This window comes from Hyperolius riggenbachi, chromosome 7 (assembly GCF_040937935.1).
Source record: "Hyperolius riggenbachi isolate aHypRig1 chromosome 7, aHypRig1.pri, whole genome shotgun sequence".
Lineage (NCBI taxonomy): Eukaryota > Metazoa > Chordata > Amphibia > Anura > Hyperoliidae > Hyperolius > Hyperolius riggenbachi.
Genome location: NC_090652.1, coordinates 95,722,950 through 95,744,057, shown reverse-complemented (window position 1 = coordinate 95,744,057; position 21,108 = coordinate 95,722,950). Strand labels below are relative to the sequence as shown.

General features: G+C 45.0%; 1 protein-coding gene across 1 annotated transcript in view; it reads left to right on the top strand.

Moving 5' to 3' along the window:
* The first annotated feature begins 8,861 nt into the window (after positions 1-8,861).
* The window catches only part of LOC137524478 (uncharacterized), a 110,634-nt gene continuing 98,387 nt past the window's right edge, over positions 8,862-21,108 (top strand). Inside the window, exon 1 of the mRNA XM_068244391.1 lies at positions 8,862-8,927. The gene's annotated coding sequence lies outside the window, so the exon portion shown is untranslated. The remainder of the gene's footprint in view (positions 8,928-21,108) is intronic.

Genomic DNA, 21,108 nt, shown 5'->3' with positions numbered 1-21,108 from the left:
ATAAGATAAAACTGTGGGATATCTAAAAGCCATTTTTAGAAGTGGTATTTTTATTAGTATATAATTGTTTATCTCAGCACCTTGTGCTCACTTACGTTTCATGTTAAAGCGGAACTGTAAATTCCTGTAAAAAAAAAACAGTTTCACTTACCTGGGGCTTCCCCATACCACCAGCAGCTGTCCTGTCCTGCGCCGGTCCTGCCCGAGCCTCCGTTCTCCCGCGGCAGCTACTTTTGTCGACGGCGGTAACGAAAGTAGCTGGCGCAGGAGAACGGAGGCTCGGGCAGGACCGGCGCGTGCACAGGACGGCTGCTTTAAAAGGTGTATTGTACGTTTCTGAATGCATTTTATTAGTTAGTAACCTTTAACTGACCAGAAACTATTTTTTCTGGGGTTACAGACCTCCCAGCCTGTCATCAGCAGAAGCCTCGTATTTTCAGCAAACAGCACCGTTTACACATTTCTCTGGGATAAAAAGATTTTACACAAGGGACTTATAAAAAGCAATTTAAAAAAAGAAACCTACTTTTTAAAGTGGACCTGAACTTGCACAGGACACAAGGAAAACAGAGAAATGTACCCTGAGAAGAGTCTGTCTTACTCCCCTTCATCTTCAAGTACTCACAAGTGTAATTTGATCTCTCAGCTGTGTCAACACAGAAATTCGGGCAGTCTTGGCAGACCCAGCTAATATGTAAACACAGGATGTTAACCATTTGTTTGCAAAGTAGACATGCTGCAGATTTATTGCAGGAGTTCTCTACGCTGTAACAAAGAATGTTTTTATTCAAAGGTTATTGTGGCGTTGCTTAACTTTTAGAGCACAGAGGAAGTTCTGAGTCTAGGTCCGCTTTACAGTGATCTCTTCTATCCCTGCCACTCCAAGTCCCATTGTGTGCCCTATGCAGTGTAATTCAACTGCTTGCCGACCTCTCCACGCCAATTGGCGTGAATGCAGCGGCTCCCCAGGACCGCTCAATGCCAATTGGCTTTAAATCCTGGGGGCGTGTTTTTCTGGTGATCGTAACGCGCTGATGTGCGCGCATCCCTGCTTGAAAGACGGAGCGGAGGGAGGTGGGATAATAAATTAAATAAAAAATATAGTAAAATTTATTAAAAATAAATAAATGAATACATTTATTTAAAAAAAAAAAAAAACAGCCTGCAGCAGTGATCAGAGCCCATCAACATAAAGCTCTGTTGGTGGGCAGAAAAGGAGGGGGGGGGGGTGTTCCTTTTTGTGCTGCTTTCTATGGCTCTGAGGCAAGCTCTAAAGCTGCAGAGCACTGAAGTGTAAAAAATAGCCTGGTCACTAGGGGGGGTGTAATCCTACGTTCCTTAAAGAGAACCCGAGGTGGGTTTGAAGAATATTATCTGCATACAGAGGCTGGATCTGCCTATACAGCCCAGCCTCTGTTGCTATCCCAAACCCCACTAAGGTCTCCCTGCACTCTGTAATCCCTCATAAATCACAGCCACACTGCTGACAAACAGCTTGTCAGAGCTGGCTGTGTTTATCTCTATAGTGTCAGTCTGCTGCTCTCCCCGCCTCCTGCAGAACTCCAGTCCCTGCCTACATCCCTTCCCTCCCTGCTGATTGGAGGGAAGGGACGGGGGCAGGGACCGGAGCTATGCAGGAGGCGGGGGAGCAGCTGAGACTGACACTACAGATGTAAACACAGCCTCACAGCATGGCTGTGATTTATGAGGGATTGCAGAGTGCAGGGGGACCTTAGTGGGGTTTGGGATAGCAACAGAGGCTGGGCTGTATGGGCAGATCCAGCCTCTGTATGCAGATAACATTCTTTAAACACACCTCGGGTTCTCTTTAAGGTTAAATAATAATAATAATACATTAAATAGATTATAAAATGTAGAATTCTATTCAATATACCTTTTTTCTCTTTACTTTCTTGCAGGACTGAAGAGACAGAAAGCCAGTGAAGTAATCCTGACAGCTGGTGAGTTGATTTCCAAACCAAGGGGCTTTTTGTGGTTCATAATAGAGCACCAGGGGTGCAGCTAAGGTTCTTGTGGCCCCAAGCGGACTGCAGGAAGTGGCCCTGTGGAAAATGGGCGTGGCTATTCCACAAAGTGGGCGTGGCCATGACATGTGGGTGGAGCGGGGGGACGGGGGTGTTTGCGACAAATGGGCAAGGCCATGACATTGTATGGGCGGAGCGTAACCATAACCCCAAAGCAGCAAATATAGCCAACTATGACCATTAAATAATAAATGCAGCAACAGTTACCTATAACGATTAAATAATAAATGCAGCAACAGTTACCCAAGACACCAGAAAATAAACGCAATGTGGGCAACATTTCACCAGAAAAAAAACGCAATGTGGGCAACATTGCAGCAGAAAATAAATGCAATTTGGGAAACATTTCAGCAGAAAACAAACACAATTTGGGCAACATTTCAGCAGAAAATAAACACAATGTGGGCAACATTTCAGCAGTAAACAAACGCAATTTGGGCAACATTTCAGCAGAAAACAAACACAATTTGGGCAACATTTCAGCAGAAAATAAACACAATGTGGGCAACATTTCAGCAGAAAATAAACGCAATTTGGGCAACATTTCAGCAGAAAACAAAGGCAATTTGGGCAACATTTCAGCAGAAAACAAAGGCAATTTGAGCAACATTTCAGCAGAAAACAAACACAATTTGGGCAACATTTCAGCAGAAAACTAACGCAATGTGGGCAACATTTCACCTGCAAAAAAAGAATTTACTCGCCTGACAGAAGTCTCCTCTCCTGGCTGGTTGGAGCACCGGCCTCTGGCGTGCAGCTCCCCCGGACGATTTTTCTCCTGCAATCTCCTGTGCTGAATGGAATAGCAGGGCTATGGGAAGATGGCGCCCGAAGCTCTGTACTGGAGACACAAATAGTCTCCAGTACAGGGCTTCGGACGCCATCTTCCCGTAGCCCTGCTCTGCCTGCCGGAAGACTATGCAGGGTGGAGCGGGGATGCGGGCTATGAACTGGCGCGGCGCCTATTAGACGCCGCGGCCAGCCCAGTGCGGACAACAGTGTGACGTCACGATGACGTCACGGAGCCTCCGAGGCCCCTAAAAACATGAGGCCCCAAGCGGCTGCTTGGCCTGCTTGGTGCCTGCCGGCGCCCCTGACTAGGGGGGAGGCATATCTGCTACCTTTTCTGGGGGGAATACTGGGGGCATATCTGCTACCTATACTGGGGTGTCTTTGCTACCTTTTAAGGGAGTCTGAAGCGTAAATTAAAAAAAACAAACAGATACTTGCCTAGAGGGAAGGCTCTGGGTTCTATAGAACGTAGGGACTGTAGGCGGAATGGGAAGGCTCAAAAGGACCCAGAGCCTTCCCTCTCCTTAGGTGAGTATCTGTTTTTTTTTATTATTATTATTATTACACTTCACACTCACTTTAAAGACCAAAATCTTTTATATTATGGCATTTACATTTAATTTACATTACTATGGTTCACACACTCAATCCATCTGCGCTCGGTCCAGCCCCTGTGCCAAATGTAAGAATCCATTATGGCCCACAAGTCAAAAAGTTTACTCACGCCTGTCCTAAACACTTTTCTACTCTAAACACCACCCTCCCCCACGTTCTTTGCCAGGGCCGGTTATAGATTTTTTGCTGCCTGAGGCAAACTTGTGAGGATGCGCCCCTCGACCCCCCCTTCCCCCCAAATTGAAATGATAACACAGCACCCGAAAATTTACTCTGCTTGATTTAATGTTATAACATGGCATGCAGCACACTGGCTGGCTCTCCTCTCTCTTCTCCTACTACTCTGACTGCATGCTGTTAGTGTAAACACAGTACAAACATGCTGCCACTGTAATCTCTGCGCCTGATACAAGTGTTTCGCCTTGCTTCATGAGAGAACCGGCCCTGTTCTGTGCCTTCCCAGCTATCATGTAATCTCCAGTGTTAGCCGGTCCAGCTGTACCACCTTCACCATCTCTCAGAACTGTGCAATACTCTGGAGGCACATATGTGATGGTAAAGTCCTGTGCTACTACAATCTGTTTTTTTTTTTTTTTTCAAAATGTCCCTTTACATGGTGATCTAATATTAATCATGGCAGAATATTGAATGATGCATATTGTTTTGTTCCTCTACTTCCCTTTTGCAGCTTGTCCAGGGATTTTGCAGAAGTGGTACCCCACCCAGTCGCCTCTCCAGTTGCGCATGTCAATTTCCTGTCTGCTGTCCCAGTTACTGATTCAGAGGGTCACTGTCGCTGACTCAGAGGATAACTTCCACCTCGGAGCTTATGTCAATCCACTCTCATCTTTACTTCTACCATGGATGAAAGACTGTACATTGCATCTGACGTCACTACACCCAGTGATCTGTGGTTACCAATGTATATGTAGAGTCTCATAAACGAAACTGAATGAAAAAACTTGTTTATTTGGAGGTTTGTTACGCACATTTGTTATTTCACAGTAATATTATAGTTCTATACTGCAGGGACAGTTTAACCACTTGAGGACCCACCCTTTACCCCCCCTTAAGGACCAGCGCTGGTTTGAGTGATCTGTGCTGGGTGGGCTCTGCAGCCCCCAGCACAGATCAGGGTGCAGGCAGGGAGATCAGATTGCCCCCCTTTTTTCCCCCCTATGGGGATGATGTGCTGGGGGGGTCTGATCTCTCCTGCCTGCTGTGGGTGGCGGGGGGGGCACCTCAAAGCCCCCCTCCGCGGCGAAATCCTCCCCCTCCCTCTCCTACCTGGCCCCCTCCTGGAGATCCGGCTGCACAGGACGCTATCCGTCCTGTGCAGCCAGTGACAGGCTGTCTCCTGTCACATGGCGGCGATCCCCGGCCGCTGATTGGCCGGGGATCGCCGATCTGCCTTACGGCGCTGCTGCGCAGCAGCGCCGTACAAATGTAAACAAAGCGGATTATTTCCGCTTGTGTTTACATCTAGCCTGCGAGCCGCCATCGGCGGCCCGCAGGCTATTCACGGAGCCCCCCGCCGTGATTTGACAGGAAGCAGCCGCTCGTACGAGCGGCTGCTTCCTGATTAATTAGGCTGCAGCTGGCGACGGTCCTGCAGCTGCCACTTTGCCGACGCACGTTATGAGTGTGCGGTCGGCAAGTGGTTAAGGGGCCTTGAGGTAAATTTAAGCGGGGGGCCTCCCCTAAACCCTCCCCACCCATGGACATTACCTCACTGCTTCCCAGGGCCCCCTCACATGTAGCAGCATTAATCATTCACCTGTCCCGGCAGGTGGCAGCTGCACCGTCCATGCACTCTTCAGTCATGCTGTCATATCTGGCTCATGTTATGTGTAAACATGCTCTGGATAGAGAAGAGGCTGTCTGCGTGGCTAAGAGTGCAGGACGGGGCAGCTGCTGCCCACCAGGACAGGTGAATGATTAAAGCTGCTACATGTGAGGAGGCCCCAGGGAGTAGTGGGAGGAGACAACTTACAAAATTGTCCTATACAACAAGACAGGCCCTATTAGTACATAAAAATCTTAAAAAGACTGGTATCTTTTATTGATTGTTATGGCCCATACTCACGGGCTACAATTGTCGCCGCAACCACGTGGCATGCGCGTGTTGCGGCGACAGGTCGCCCGTGAGTATGAGGCGCGCACCCCGAACCGTCGCTCGTCGCTGCTGTCGCCAGGCGATTGGCGGCGGTCAATCGCATGGCAACAGTTGCCGCCGCAACTGTCGCTAGTCCGCGTGTGTATGCGGACTAGCGACAGCAACCAATAGACAATACACGGCGCTTCCGGCGAGGGGGAGGAACGTCGGCAACAGCTTCTGTTGCTGCACTAATCCCTCTTCCGCGTGTGTACGCGGAGGGACCTGGAGACGTGCTGTCGCCAGCCTGTCGCGCGCACGCTCCCGTGTGCTAGCGACAGGCCACAAAAGTAGCCCGTGAGTATGGGCCATTACACTAATACGAAAAAACTGAGGGAGGTCTCTGTCCAGACACCTCTGAGATAAAAGAATACTGTCTGTGAGTGTAAACACGGCAGTGTCTATTAAATAGTTAGATGACCTCAGGGCGGGGGTCTTTGCTCATCCCCCAACACTCTGTACGTCAGTATGAGTGTGGTGTGGCTATCCCTTGGTCAATATATACAACAACCGCACGTCCAGTAATAAACATAGGGATCAGATATGTGGTCAGTTGTGGGGCTCAGGGTGTGTAACCCTCCTTAATCCCCTCTGATGCTGATCACCTACACAGACAGTGGAGTAGGGGGTATGCAGACATACACAGACAATCTTATGAGGTGCTCATATAGTATATACAGTGCGAACACATATTCCCTTGACCAGTTTCACCCCGAAAGGCTTCATCAGGGCGTACGTTAAAAAAGGGCGCCGGGAAAAAAGGGCGCAGGGTTTTAAACAATAATCATGAATAACATTTAAAAAAAAAATTTTGCTATATTTCGTTTGAAAAAAATGTTTTAAAAAGTTATAAATCATTAAATAATGTGTATGAAATCGGCAATTTTAAAAACGTTAATCTTCCCTGTTTAAAAAGTGAAATTTATAATAACGTTTTATAAAACATTAATAAGAATTTTACTAAAGCTATACCTAACCTTACTCTCACACAGAACCCTCCCTGTACCTAACCCCTAGACCCCCCTGGTGGTGCCTAAACCTAAGACCCCCCTGGTGGTGCCTAAACCTAAGACCCCCCTGGTGGTGCCTAAACCTAAGACCCCCCTGGTGGTGCCTAAACCTAAGACCCCCCTGGTGGTGCCTAAACCTAAGACCCCCCTGGTGGTGCCTAAACCTAAGACCCCACTGGTGGTGCCTAAACCTAAGACCCCACTGGTGGTGCCTAAACCTAAGACCCTCCTTGTGATGCCTAAACCTAAGACCCCCCTGGTGGTGCCTAAACCTAAGACCCCACTGGTGGTGCCTAAACCTAAGACCCCCCTGTTGGTGCCTAAACCTAAGACCCCCTGGTGGTGCCTAAACCTAAGACCCCCCTGGTGGTGCCTAAACCTAAGACCCCCCTGCTGGTGCCTAAACCTAAGACCCCACTGGTGGTGCCTAAACCTAAGACCCTCCTTGTGATGCCTAAACCTAAGAACCCCCTGTGATAAGCATTAATAACGTTTTTAAAAAAATATGGTGCGGTTTTTCGTTTAAAAATGTTTAAAAAAAATTGTACAGTTTTTCGTTTAAAAGTAATGTTTTAAAAAAATATTGTACTGTTTTTCGTTTAAAAATAATGTTTACAAAATTATAAATCATTAAATAATGGGTAATCATGAGAAGCAGTTATAAAACATTAAAAGTCTCCGGGCGCCGCTTTTAAAACGTTATTTTTCTCCGGCGCCCTTTTTTCCTGTTGGGCACCCATTAAACGATATTTATTATGGGAGTGAATGGCGGCGCCCTTTTTGTCCACCTGCCTCATGCGCCCAAATATCCTGCTTCCTTCATCAGGAGGTGACATAATAGTGCTGTGATATTTACAATACATATAATCCCCCCACCAATTTTACAACGGACAGAGTGTCCCCCTGCAACACTCCTAACAGCGCAAGTCAGAGCTGCCTCATATCATGAGGAAATCCTGCTCCAAGATCACACAAATGCTGCACAAATCAACTGCCAAGATTAAATAAATAAAGTGTGGTCATACCGCCTGTCACCTAAGTGCTTTTAAGTTTTTCGGCAGCTCCTTCTGCCAGGTTATGGTGCTGATGTTCTTTGGGCATGCTTAGCTTAGGCACACCATTCAATTACATGGAGCGACGGCACCAAGACAAGGACCCATCATTGAAACTACTATGGTCCTGGATCCTATTGCTTTACTGAAAAGCCTTGCTGAGCCAGAGGAAGACCATATATTATATATGCAAGAAATAGCTCCATTTTCATACTTGAAGAGTCATTGTGGGCTTATGGTCTCATATTCCTATTTTCACTTTTGAATTCTGAAGTTTGCACAGCATCCTTGTCAGTGTGACATAACGGACTTGATTCACAAAGCGGTGCTAACCCAGTTAGAGACTTTAGGCGTGATAGCCATTGCACCACGCTGGTGAAAAGCCAGTTTAGGCGTGATAAGTTTAGGTGTGATAAGTTTAGGCGTGATAAGTTTAGATAAGTTTAGATCGCGTGCAAAGTCCCGCACGCAAAGCAGCGCCAATAAACTCTATGCGAAGTGCACCAGACTTTGCTAGCGCAAAACTTTTGATCAGCTGTGCACTGCGGTGCTAACCCAGTTGGTGCTATAGTTATCACGCCTAAACTTATCACACCTACACTTATCACACCTAAACTTTTCACGCCTAAACTGAGTTTAGGCGTGATAACGGGCTTTTCACCAGCGTGCTAACTGTTAGCACCGCTTTGTGAATCAAGCCCAACATCTGGTTCATTCAGCTCACAATAAAAATAATTTGCTTTGGAGGTCAAGAGCATTAGCTAGATAAAAGTGTTTTGTGTCCGTTTACTTTTCAGGAGAGCCTTTGCTGCATTTGACTGCCTCACTCAACATAAAGCACTGGTCTATTAAAGGGGCACTACAGCAAAAAATTGTAAAATGTAAAATATGTGCAAACAGACAAATAAGAAGTACATTTTTCCAGAGTAAAATGAGCCATAAATTACTTTTCACCCATGTTGCTGACACTTACAGTAGGTAGTAGAAATCTGACAGAAGCAACAGGTTTTGGACTTGTCCATCTCTTCATAGGGGATTCTCAGCAAGGCTTTTATTCTTTATAAAAATATTCCCTAAAAAGGATTTAAACAATGATGCTGATGAGCTTCCCTGCTCGCTACACAGTTTTTTGGCAGTTGGACGGAGCAACTGCCATTCACTAAGTGCTTTTGAAAATAAATAAATCCCTGAGAATCCCCCCATGAAGAGATGGACTAGTCCAAATCCTGTCGCTTCTGTAAGAATTCTACTACCTACTGTAAGTGACAGCAACATAGGAGAAAAGTAATTTATGGCTCATTTTACTCTGGAAAAAATGAACTTCTTATTTGTCTATGTTTGCACATATTTTAAATTTTACAATTTTTTTGCCATAGTGCCCTTTTAACTCTTGGAATGAAAAAAATAAATAAACGTGAACCCAGGCAATAGGCTTACTAGTTGAATACATGCTCATGTTTATCACATCATGTCACTTGTTAGTTCCAGTATGATTTAAAAAAAAAAACACAGTTAAGGACATACGTTTAAATGGACTGCAAAACGTATGCTACAAAAGGACAACATTTTGAAAAACTGATCAGCTTTGCATCAGTTTTTAGAAAAGTGATAACATTTAAAACGGGATCCGATCTGCAGCTGGCCAAGTGTGGACCGAGCCGTTGTCCTTTTGTAGCATACGTTTCCAGTCCGTTTAAACATATGTCTTTTCTTCATGTGTGTTTCTATTGGATAAGACAGGGCTTTTCAACCTTACCACTAATTGTACCACTTCTAACACCTGAAAATGTTCAAATACCACCAGTGCGCCTGCGCAGTAGATTACAGATTGCCAGTATAGGTGGCCAATATAGGTGGCCTTTCCAGTTCCTCCCTTCCCCCCTGCTTAATTATAGGTAGCCTCCCACTACCGCCAGAGAGCTGGGCAGTGATTCACCACAGAGTTTGGCTCCCCTTCGCTTGCTATTCGCTGTGCTGCCCTGCGGAATGGTTCAGACCTTAGATTAGCGGTAACCCATCCCCAGTGAAGACATAGCCTGGTGTACAGTGCACAATGATGGCACGTATATGTCAAATACAGGAAGTGAGCAATAATGTCACTTCCTGTATGCATGCCGTCACTATGCACCATTTGCCTGGCTGTCTCGTTAACGCTGATCTGAGGTCTGAAGTATGCAGCAGGGCAGCACATCAAGGAGCAAGCCAGAGGGAGCTGAACTTTGTGGAGGTAGGATGGGAACAGGGCAGGGGGGCAATTAAGTGGCAGGCAATCTCAGTGCATACCACCTGGCCAAAAGCAAAGTACCACTGGTGGTACGCGTACCACAGGTTAAAAATCCCTGGGATAAGAGATGATGTTGAGGGGAGGAGCAGGCAGTAGGCAATCCTTTTTTGTCTCTGTTTTGTGTGCAAAAGTTCTCTGTGTAGAGGGAGATCCGTTTTTGTGTAGCTTTTCACTACCACTCCGTGTATCTGGGGTCTGTGAAAAAACCTGCAAATCCGGACTCTTCGTTATGTTTTTCAAAACGGATCCCGCGGATCAGTTTTTTAAAGTGTGTGAAGACGGCTGCTATTTTAAACATTGGTATCCGTGGCTCCGGTTTTGATCCGGGCCAAAAAGCTGAGCCACTGATACGTTTTTTGACAATTTTCGCCTTTTGGACATGACTTTAACCACTTGCCGACCGCACACTCATAACGTGCGTCGGCAAAGTGGCAGCTGCAGGACCAGCGACGCAGTACTGCGTCGCCAGCTGCAGCCTAATTAATCAGGAAGCAGCCGCTCGTACGAGCGGCTGCTTCCTGTCAATTCACGGCGGGGGGCTCCGTGAATAGCCTGCGGGCCGCCGATGGCGGCTCGCAGGCTAGATGTAAACACAAGCGGAAATAATCCGCTTTGTTTACATTTGTACGGCGCTGCTGGCAGATCGGCGATCCCCGGCCAATCAGCGGCCGGGGATCGCCTCCATGTGACAGGGGACGTCCTGTCACTGGCTGCACAGGACGGATAGCGTCCTGTGCAGCCCAGATCTCCCGGGGGAGCAGGTAGGAGAGGGAGGGGGAGGATTTCGCCGCGGAGGGGGGCTTTGAGGTGCCCCCCCCCGCAAAATGCCAGCCAGGAGGAGCGATCAGACCCCCCCTGCACATCATCCCCCTAGTGGGGAAAAAAGGGGGGCGATCTGATCGCTCTGAGTGCCCTTTGATCTGTGCTGGGGGCTGCACAGCCCACCCAGCACAGATCACCTAAAACAGCGCTGGTCCTTAAGGGGGGGTAAAGGGTGGGTCCTCAAGTGGTTAATGTCCAAAAGGCTGCTGCTGCGCGCGTTTGTGCTGCTGCTGCGCGCGCTCCCATGCCGCCCCCCCCCCCCCCCGGGAGACCGGAGATCAATGGATGGGAGCCGTCGGTACAAACACTGACGGCTTCTTTTCACAGGCCGCGGTCTTTCTGACCCCCCCCCCCCAAAAAAAAAATTACGTCCTCCTTGTGCTTCCTGTAAGCGAGCACTCTCACTTACAGGATGGGAATTAAACAAAATCACTGTGGCCATCTTGTGGCCAAATAGTAAAACTACATGCACATACATTTTGTTTTCACACATAACACAATAAATTACATTTAAAATTAACTGTTTATCTCCCACGCCCAAAAAATACCCAAGTAAAATGTTTAACTAAAAAAAAAAATTACAATTAAAAAAAGCCCAAAAACATAAATAGTTACCTAAGGGTCTGAACTTTTTAAATATGCATGTCAAGAGGGCACATTACTAATATTATTTGCATTATAAGCTTGTAAATAGTGATGGAAGCAAAACTGAAAAAATGCTCCTTTATTTCCAAATATTGGCACCATACATTGTGATACGGAAGGGACATCATTTAAATGGTGTAATAACCGGGACAAAATGGGCAAATAAAATGTGTGGGTTTTAATTATGGTAGCGTGGATTATTTTAGAGCTATAATGGCCAAAAACTGAAAAAATTATTTGAGCAAGAATATTAAGAAAAAAATTGAGAAAAATGCATTTTTTTCTTAATATTCCTGTTTAAATGCATTTAGAAAAAAAGAATTCTTAGCAAAATGTACCACCCAAAGAAAGCCTAATTGGTGGCGGAAAAAAACAAGATATAGATCAATTAATTGTGATAAGTAGTGATAAAGTTATTGGCAAATGAATGGGAGGTGAAAATTGCTCAGATGCATAAGGTGAAAAACAACTGAAGGCTGAAGTGGTTAAACAAGTGTGAACCAGGGGCGTAACTAGAAATCACTGCCCCCCCCCCCCCCCTGCAAAACTTTGGATGAGGCCCCCTACCCACTACCCCCCTCCCCCCATGCTTTCTGCACAGGTTAACTGAGAACCAATGTTATTCAATTGGCTAGTGCACACTTGAATGTATTTTCCACAGGCAGATAAAAGCTATTTATTAATTACTATTAATCTATTAATTACATTCGTTTCTGTGATGAAACATGTATGTTTTCTCACATACAGACACACATGGACCCAGATGCAATTCACTTTTTCTCCTGAGTTTTCTCCTGGGTGATATTTTCATAACTTGTAAATAAAATACCTTTTAAACCACCAGCAAGCAAACAAACATTTAAAATCATTTTGATAGTACTTTTCCACTTACTTTTTGGTACTTTTTCCATTGCAAAGTGCTAAAAAGTTATTTTAAATCGAAGATGAAACATTATCTCCTAGGAGAAAACTCAGGAGAAAAAGTGAATTGCATCTGGCCCAGGTGTGCAGAAAACTTATAAAGAAAACTGACAGACGAGTGTGCTCCCAGCCTCAGCTTATTACACTCACTCTGTCCATCTCTGATGGAGCAGAACTGGCTCTGCAGACTTCTCCAGCATCACTACAGTACAGAGCACTTGGGAAAGGGGTGGAGAGCCTGGGGGCTGGGCACTCTACATAAGAGAATAGGGACTGTCTACAAATCTTTGTCTGCAAAACTTTGTATGAATTCTTAGAAGTGGCTGAGCAGATGCAGTCTATAGAACAATTGTGCAGAGAGTTTGTCAGTCTCTCAGGACATGGAAAGAAAAACTTCTCCCCCCATGGGGCCCCCTGTGGCTTCTGGGGCCCCCTGCGGCTGCATCCCTTGCAGGGTCTATTGTTATGCCCCTGGTGTGAACAGACCCTAACTCATTTCCATTGTCATTCAGTTGCAGGAAATGGGGCTATATGACGTTTTCAGCAACTCCTACACTAAAATATTTCATTACGTTTAAACAAAGACACAACAATATTGTCATTTCAATGTATATAATGCATGTATTTTCCCAGCATTTTTCTTGGAAGATTAAACCTGTTTTTCTGCAGGAGTGCCCTTGGGTCTCTTGATCATGTCCCCCTCATGCTGGGTTGCACTTGCAGGTCTTTGCTCTGCTCTGAATAATTACATTACATTACTTTTTTCACAATATTTTCCCTACATCATCTTGCTTTTAAATGTTCCCCTTTTGTACAGGTCTTGGAAGTCTGATGCACTTTAGGCGTAGGGCCAGTGTTAAGTCCAGCTGCTTTCTAATATTCCAACTTCCCATGGAAAATAAACATACTCATAGCAGAAAAATGTGTTGAAAAGGAAAAACAAGAAAAACCTTCCTCTACTTAACGTACCTCTGAACCAGTTTTAAGAATACAAATTAGAGACATACCTAGGTAGTAGGAAGAATCTGGATAGTCTAGAGCAGGCATGGGCAAACTCCCGCCCGAGGACCAGATCTGGCCCGCAGAGCCATTCAATTTGGCCCTCAAGAGGTTTCCCCACTTTGCATTATATTTGGCCCACTCTAGACCACCAAGGAAGCTATATTGGAGGTAAAGCCCTAAAACACCAGGGAAGCCATATGGGGAGGTAGGGGGAAAACACTAGACACCAGCGAACTATATAGGGGAGGATGGGGGACTCTAGACACCAGGGAACTGTATAGGGAAGGGAGAACCACTAGACATCTGGGAACTGTATAGGGGAGGGAGGAGAGGCACTAGATACCAGGGAACTGCATAGGGAAGGGAGAACCACTAGACATCTGGGAACTGTATAGGGGAGGGAGGAGAGCCACTAGATACCAAGGAACTGCATAGGGGTTGGAGGGGGGCCCTTAGACACCTGGAAACTTTATGAGGGAGGAAGGTGGCCAGTAGACATTGAGGTTGGCCAGCGACTACCCCCAATGTACAATTTCGGCCTACTTTGTATTTGAGTTTGACACACCTGGTCTAGAGGCATCCAGTATCTTCTTACACCCGACCGTTCCAGTGAAGGGTCCTCCTAAACCTTTTAAACTGGAGCTTCTTTTGGCCGGCTGTGGATGGTGTGCGATGAAGGTCCACGCATGCCTGGTAGAACGACGCTAACTCGCACACGGCAAGTTGCATTTGTTCACGCCTGGGAGCATGGCAGGCAGAAGCTTATTTAAAGGGCTCCATTCGAATAAATTTAGGAGGACTCTTCGCTGGAATGGTGGGATCATGTAATATAGTTTTAAAGAGGAACTGAAACAAAGCGAAACTGCAATGTTCGGCCATCCCTGATTATTGCTGATTTATAAGATTTACGTTTTCTAGTATGTTCCAGCCCCAAAATGTAACTTGTGCCTGCTGTGTATAGTCTGTATACAGGACATGCTGATCCAAAGATCTGTACTGTGTTTGGGCAGCTGCAGGTTGGATGGACATTGTACAACCTGTTTATGCAATTAGTATCCTTTACAGAGGGTGTGCCTGGGGAAACAGTAAATTCGGGCGCCTGAGGCTAGTGGACAAATCGGGCGCCGCCATTCACTCCTATAATAAATATCGTTTAATGGGCGCCCGATAGGAAAAAAGGGCGCCGGAGATAAATAACGTTTTAAAAGCGGCGCCCGGAGACTTAATGTTTTATTACTGTTTCTCATGATTACACATTATTTAATGATTTATACATTTTTAAATTTTATTTTTAAACGAAAAACAGTACAATATTTTTTTTAAACATTATTTTTAAACGAAAAACAGTACATTTTTTTTTTTAACATTATTTTTAAACGAAAAAACTAACAGGGGGGTCTTAGGTTTAGGCACCAACAGGGGGGTCTTAGGTTTAGGCACCAACAGGGGGGTCTTAGGTTTAGGCACCAACAGGGGGGTCTTAGGTTTAGGCACCAACAGGGGGTCTTAGGTTCAGGCACCAAAAGGGGGGTCTTAGGTTTAGGCACCAACAGGGGGGTCTTAGGTTTAGGCACCAACAGGGGGTCTTAGGTTTAGGCACCAACAGGGGGGTCTTAGGTTTAGGCACCAACAGGGGGGTCTTAGGTTTAGGCACCAACAGGGGGGTCTTAGGTTTAGGCACCAACAGGGGGGTCTTAGGTTTAGGCACCAACAGGGGGGTCTTAGGTTTAGGCACTAACAGGGGGGTCTAGGGGTTAGGGGTAGGTACAGGGAGGGTTACTTAGGCACCAACAGGGGGGTCTTAGGTTTAGGCATCAACAGGGGGGTCTAGGGGTTAGGGGTAGGTACAGGGAGGGTTACTTAGTATTTTTTTTTTTTAAACGTTATTATACGTTTCACTATTTAAACGAAAGATTAACGTTTTTACAATTGCCGATTTAATGCACATTATTTAATGATTTATAACTTTATAAAACATTAATTTTAAACGAAATACAGTACAATACATTTTTAAACGTTATCCATGCTTATCGTTAAAAACCCGGCGCCCTTTTTTCCCAGCGCCCCTTTTTAACGTACGCGTGCCTGGTGTCTGTGTCACCCCAAAGAAACATATATTGGGTGTCACTGAGAATAGCTGAATATCAGAAACACAGAAAAAGCAGTGTTAAAGTGTAACTGTCGAGCATAAAATCAAAAATCAATTCTTTATTTTTATCTGGTAAACCACTAATAAGTATGCTAACCAGGGAATCCAAAAGTTAAAATCTCTATTACTTTTCTTGTTTATAAATGATCATTCCCCAGTTTACCTGACTCTTATTTGGTACGCTGCCGCACAAAGGAAGTTGCAGGGCATGCTGGGTTGTCTTTTTTTGCTTCTTTATTTCCTCTCAGAGTACTAATGTACAGAAGCAAAAAAGGATAACCCAGCATGCCCTGCAACTTCCTTTGTGTGGCAACGTATCAAATAAGAGTCAGGTAAACTGGGGAATGATCATTTATAAACAAGAAAAGTAATAGAGATTTTAACTTTTGGATTGCCTGGTTAGCATCCGTATTACTGGTTTACCAGATAAAAATAAAGAATTGATTTTTGATTTTATGCCCGACAGTTACACTTTAAGTAACACCAACTTTCCTGATAAGAAATTCATGGCACAGTTTGGGTTTCCTAGATCATTGGTTCAGAACTAAAATAAAAAGTAAGTTAAATACTGCAGTAAAAACTACCTGCATCTGAAGAGACCACATAACACAAACTCAATGCATTTTTTTTCAAGTTCTGAAGATTTGGAGAAAATGACACAGATGACATGCAATGTGTGTCATCATGTTTTTACAAGATTGATTTATTTATTACAATTTAACCCTTTCTGCATAGGATAGATTTATTTATTCACTGGGGAAAATATGCTTTGTGAGTGAGGGGAAGATTTGCCATCAGCCCTGGTTGGACAAGCATAGGAGGGATGATGGGGGGAGGGGTTTCCCCAATCATGGTGGCTTACCATGGGTTTAGGACTTTTGTGCACGCGTTCTTGACACACAGCATGCATGGCATGGTCCATTTCAATGCAAACATTGGTGGCTCCAACACAATATAACCCACGAAGAATTAAGTTACATCGCAATGTGTGGGAATGCTTTTTGTATTATGGACAGTAACATGAAAGTCAATGCAGCTTCATGTCACTGCCATCACTCCTCCGCATATTAAGCAGTACACACAGTTCAGCTGCAGTTGAACAGTGTATCTTTACAGCACTCGTTACCTGCAGTGTTGCCTTAGTGATCAAAGTGTACGTGACCTGACAGGGACATGTTACCATAGTAGCAGCCGCGGTAGTTACACACGTACTCTATGGGACTATTACTGCACACTTTATAATATTACCGTGTACTTTGTATGCGTGGTAATATTAGCCCCCCTTATGAATAAACCTCAAGATGACATAAACATGGGAGCATATAGTACCAATCCTAGTAACTTGCCTGTGTTTCCTTTTTATTTATTTTAGTTACTAGGAATAACAAAACCAGTGATTTATCTATGCACATAGCAGGCAGCGGAATGCAGCCAAAGCTATCCTGAAAAGTAAATAGAAGGCAAAACACTTGTACCTGCAAGAAGAAACACTGCTGATAACAGGATTGTGCTGAGAAGTTCAAAAGGTCATTATGGTACTTCTCCTTTGCTAGAGCTGAATGAACCAGATTGACATTTTAATGACACCACACTGACATTTTAACTGTTTACACTCCAGTTCTAAACGTTATCCCCTTACATTTAAATTAAGAATACGAGACTCTAGGAAAGTAGATTAATAATAATTTGTAACCCTTCTAAATTGTATTTCTGGTCTGTTGGTCTCTTCCTTAACTTGCAGTTTGTCTCTTGCGTAGTAACTGAACCTATTCTTCTGTAATTCCTGCCATTACACAATACTCCTGAAACTAAAGTAAAATGGAAGTAGTAAAAACTTGGTGGGCCCTATACACCCTTATAAGGTTCCCCATATTTTACGAGGTATTCCCACCCAAAAACGAATCAACCTGAGAGGTATACCTTTAACAAACAGAAACGTGAAGTGCTTATGGCTATTGATGCATTAAAAGCTTCAAAGGCACCCAGCCTGGATGGTTATGTAGACCTCTATTATAAGGAATTCAAGGACCATTAGCACCACCCTTAACAGCCTGTTTAATTGAAATAATGGAAACTGAGGAGAAGCACTGCCCAGACTAAAGGTGGCCATACACCATAGAATTTTTTTTTATTTTGATTCAATTTGAGCATTCTGATCCATTTTTCCGATTGATCGGAGGTTTCGATCAGAATCTTTGAGGTACCACACACCTATTTTCGAGATTGTTGCAATTTCTGGAAAAAAGTTGTAAACTTTGAAAAAGTTGGTTGGTTAGGAAAATCAAGAGAAAAAAGTGTTTAAATAAAGTTTAGTATACAATGAATAAGTTACATACAATTTTTTGGCTTGAATACAATTTCACAATCCATCGCACACCATTCAATTCTTGATAAAATTGGTCTGAATTTTCATGTCCAATTAAAAAAAAAATCGAAAAAACTGTCAATTCGATCGGATTTCTCTATTCGGGACAACGAATGGTATTTATCAAATTGGTGTAAAATTGGATCTTTTAATTGTATGGTGTGTGGCCACCATTACTGCAGGCAACAAAAGTTATTTCAAAAGCGGTTAAGGACACCATACTCACTACCAGTTACAGCCCAGTCTCACTTATTAATCTATATGTAAAACTAGCTGCTTGGCTAAACACTGTGCAGGCAAGATTACAATGGCTTTAAAGGATAACCGAGGTGACATGTGACATGATGAGATAGACATGGGCATGTACAGTGCCAAGCACACAAATAACTATGCTGTGTTCCTTTTTTTCTTTCTCTGCCTGAAAGAGTTAAATATCAGGTATGTAGGTGGCTGACTTAGTCCTGACTCAGACAGGAAGTGACTACAGTGTGATCATCACTTATAAGAAATTCCTTTTTTTATCTCTTTCTTGCCATTTTCTGCTAGGAAAGTGTTTTATAGTTGGAATTTCTTATCAGTGAGGGTCACACTGTAGTCACTTCCTGTCTGAGTCAGGATTGAGTCAGTCACTTACAAACATGATATTTAAATCTTTCAGACAGAGGGAGAAAAAAAGGAACACAGCCTAGTTATTTGTGAGCTAGGCACTGTACATACACATGTCTATCTCATCATGTCACATGTTACTTCAGTATCCTTTAAAGAATGCCTGGAGTGAGAGGGATATGTTGGCTGCCATATTTATTTATTTTTAAGTTGGTATCCTGCTGATCCTCTGCCTCTATTACTTTTAGCCATAGACCCTGGGCAAGCATGCAGATGAGATGTTCCTCACCGAAGTCTGACTGGATTACCCACATGCTTGTTTCAGGAATGTGATTCAGACACTACTGCTGCCAAAGATCAGCAGGGTTTCCAGGCAACTGGTATATTTAGAAGGAAATAAATATGGCAGCCTCTGTATCCCTCTCACTTTCAGTCTACTTTAGCTGGCATGGGTCCTCCTTTCCCCCTTGGTGTGTGCAATCAGCATAGAACCTCTCTTGCCTCGGGAAACGGCAGATATTCAGAAAGTAGAAATATGAGGTATCCTTGATTGCGCATCACATGTTCTACACACTCCAACAGGTCTTCAAGTTCTGTTTGCAGTTTTAAATGGCTTACAGTATTTAAGGTATCAGGGTCCAAGATTTATAAATCTGATCCTTCAGCTAAGGGCCGGTTCACACAGGCAGCAGGCAGCGTTGGGGCGGCCAGAAAGTTGATACGTCCTTTGACGTCTCGTTCGGTGGCGGCAGTACGGAGATCATCGCGATCGGCGTTTCTCGTCCCCGCAGGGAACATAAAGCCGCGCCGGCTAGCCGTCCCTGGACGTTGCATGCGGCTTCTAGGGACGGCCGAAATAATGCGTTAAATCAGGATCAGAATGCCGCGTTTATGCAATCGATGGTAATCGACGGTAACCGCGCAATGCTAAACGCTCCCATTCCCTTGAATGGGAGAGTTTAGCCGATGGGTCCCGAACGCTTGGCGGTAGACGCCGCCAAGCGTCCGTGTGAACCGGCCCTAAAGGTGGTCATATATTAATCGATTTTGGTGGCCTCCTGGCCGGAATAGCAGCATAGGGGGCGATATACAGGCTGGGAACGCGAACAATCACTCGCATTCCCATGCTGTCGGCCGGTGACGGCCAAACCGGAAGTGTTTCCTGGCGGGTCCTGGGCCATCGGAGCGGGGCTGCGAGGGCACCGATCATCTGCAGGGGGTTGAGGGAAGCCCCAGGTGAGTAAATCTCATTTTTTTTGTTGCCTTTAGGTTCACTTTAAAGTATTAGAGGCAGAGGATAGCCGGGGAACTGGTAATACCTAAGAGGAAATAAATATGGCAGCCTCCCTATACCTCCCATGTCAGTTGTCCTTAAAGAGAACCCAAGGTGGGATTTAATTATGTTACTGGGGCACAGAGGCTGGTTGTGCACACTAAGACCAGCCTCCGTTGCCCCATGGTGTGCCTCCAGGACCCCCCTGCACGCCGCTATACCCCCCGCAGTGCTGGCGACAGCACAATGTTTACCTATGCGCTGTCAATCAGCGCCACTCCGCCACCTCCTCCGCATCGGCGCTACCCGCCCGCGTCACTTCCCTCCTATCAGCGGGAGGGAAGGGACACGGGCGGGTAGCGCCGTTGCGGAGGAGGCGGGGGAGCGGCGCTGACAGACAGCGCATAGGTAAACATTGTGCTGGCGACACGCTGCGTGTCGCCAGCACTGCAGGGGGTATAGCGGCGCGTAGGGGGGTCCTGGAGGCACACCATGGGGCAACGGAGAAACTTCAGCCTAAACAAACATACTGTTATTAAGTTACATTAGTTATATTAATTAAAATAGATAGGTAATATAATCTCTTACCCACCCTGTTTTAAAAGAACAGGCAAATGTTTGATTTCATGAGGGCAGCCATCTTTTTGTTTGAAAGGAGGTGACAGGGAGCATGAGACACAGTTCCAACTGTCCTGTGTGCTGAGCACCCCTCCCAGTTGCTAGGCAACGTGAATAACAGTTTTCTTTGATGGGTGGAGCTTAGCTAAAAATGCAGCTAAAAATTATGCTTTGGTAAGAAAAACTTTTGACGTTCTGATGCTGTGAAACTGTTAAAGAAATACCAAACCTTTTCAGTTCTGCTGAGTAGATTTTTAGTCCGGAGGTTCACTTTAAGTTTGAAGAGTGGAAAACAGACATAGAGAATGTTCTAGTAAATTGTCTATTGAGCAGTTACTTTATTGTCGCTGACAGAAGAAATATGTGCGCAGTTCATTCACAAAGCAACAGGGCACAAAGGTCCAGCGGCAATGCTGAGCAGCAGGGCAACAAAGGAAAAAGCACAAGTCACAAGTCCAGGCAAATTTTAGAGATGGCCCTTCCTAGGATCAGTTTTATCACTTGATAGATTTGTAAGGCTCCGATTTGCTGGTCATGATCATGTGTTAAGCCAGGAAGTCATCACAGCAAATCAGCACCTTACAAATCTATCAGCTAATAAAACTGATCACGATTCTCAGTGAGTCCTCCTAGGCAGGGCCATACCTAACATGCAGTGGGGCAACAAATCAGTGGACCAGACATTACAGAAATACACATAATCAAAGGATGAGAACCACTATTCCTAAGTGGCTTACGATCACAGGTGATGGTT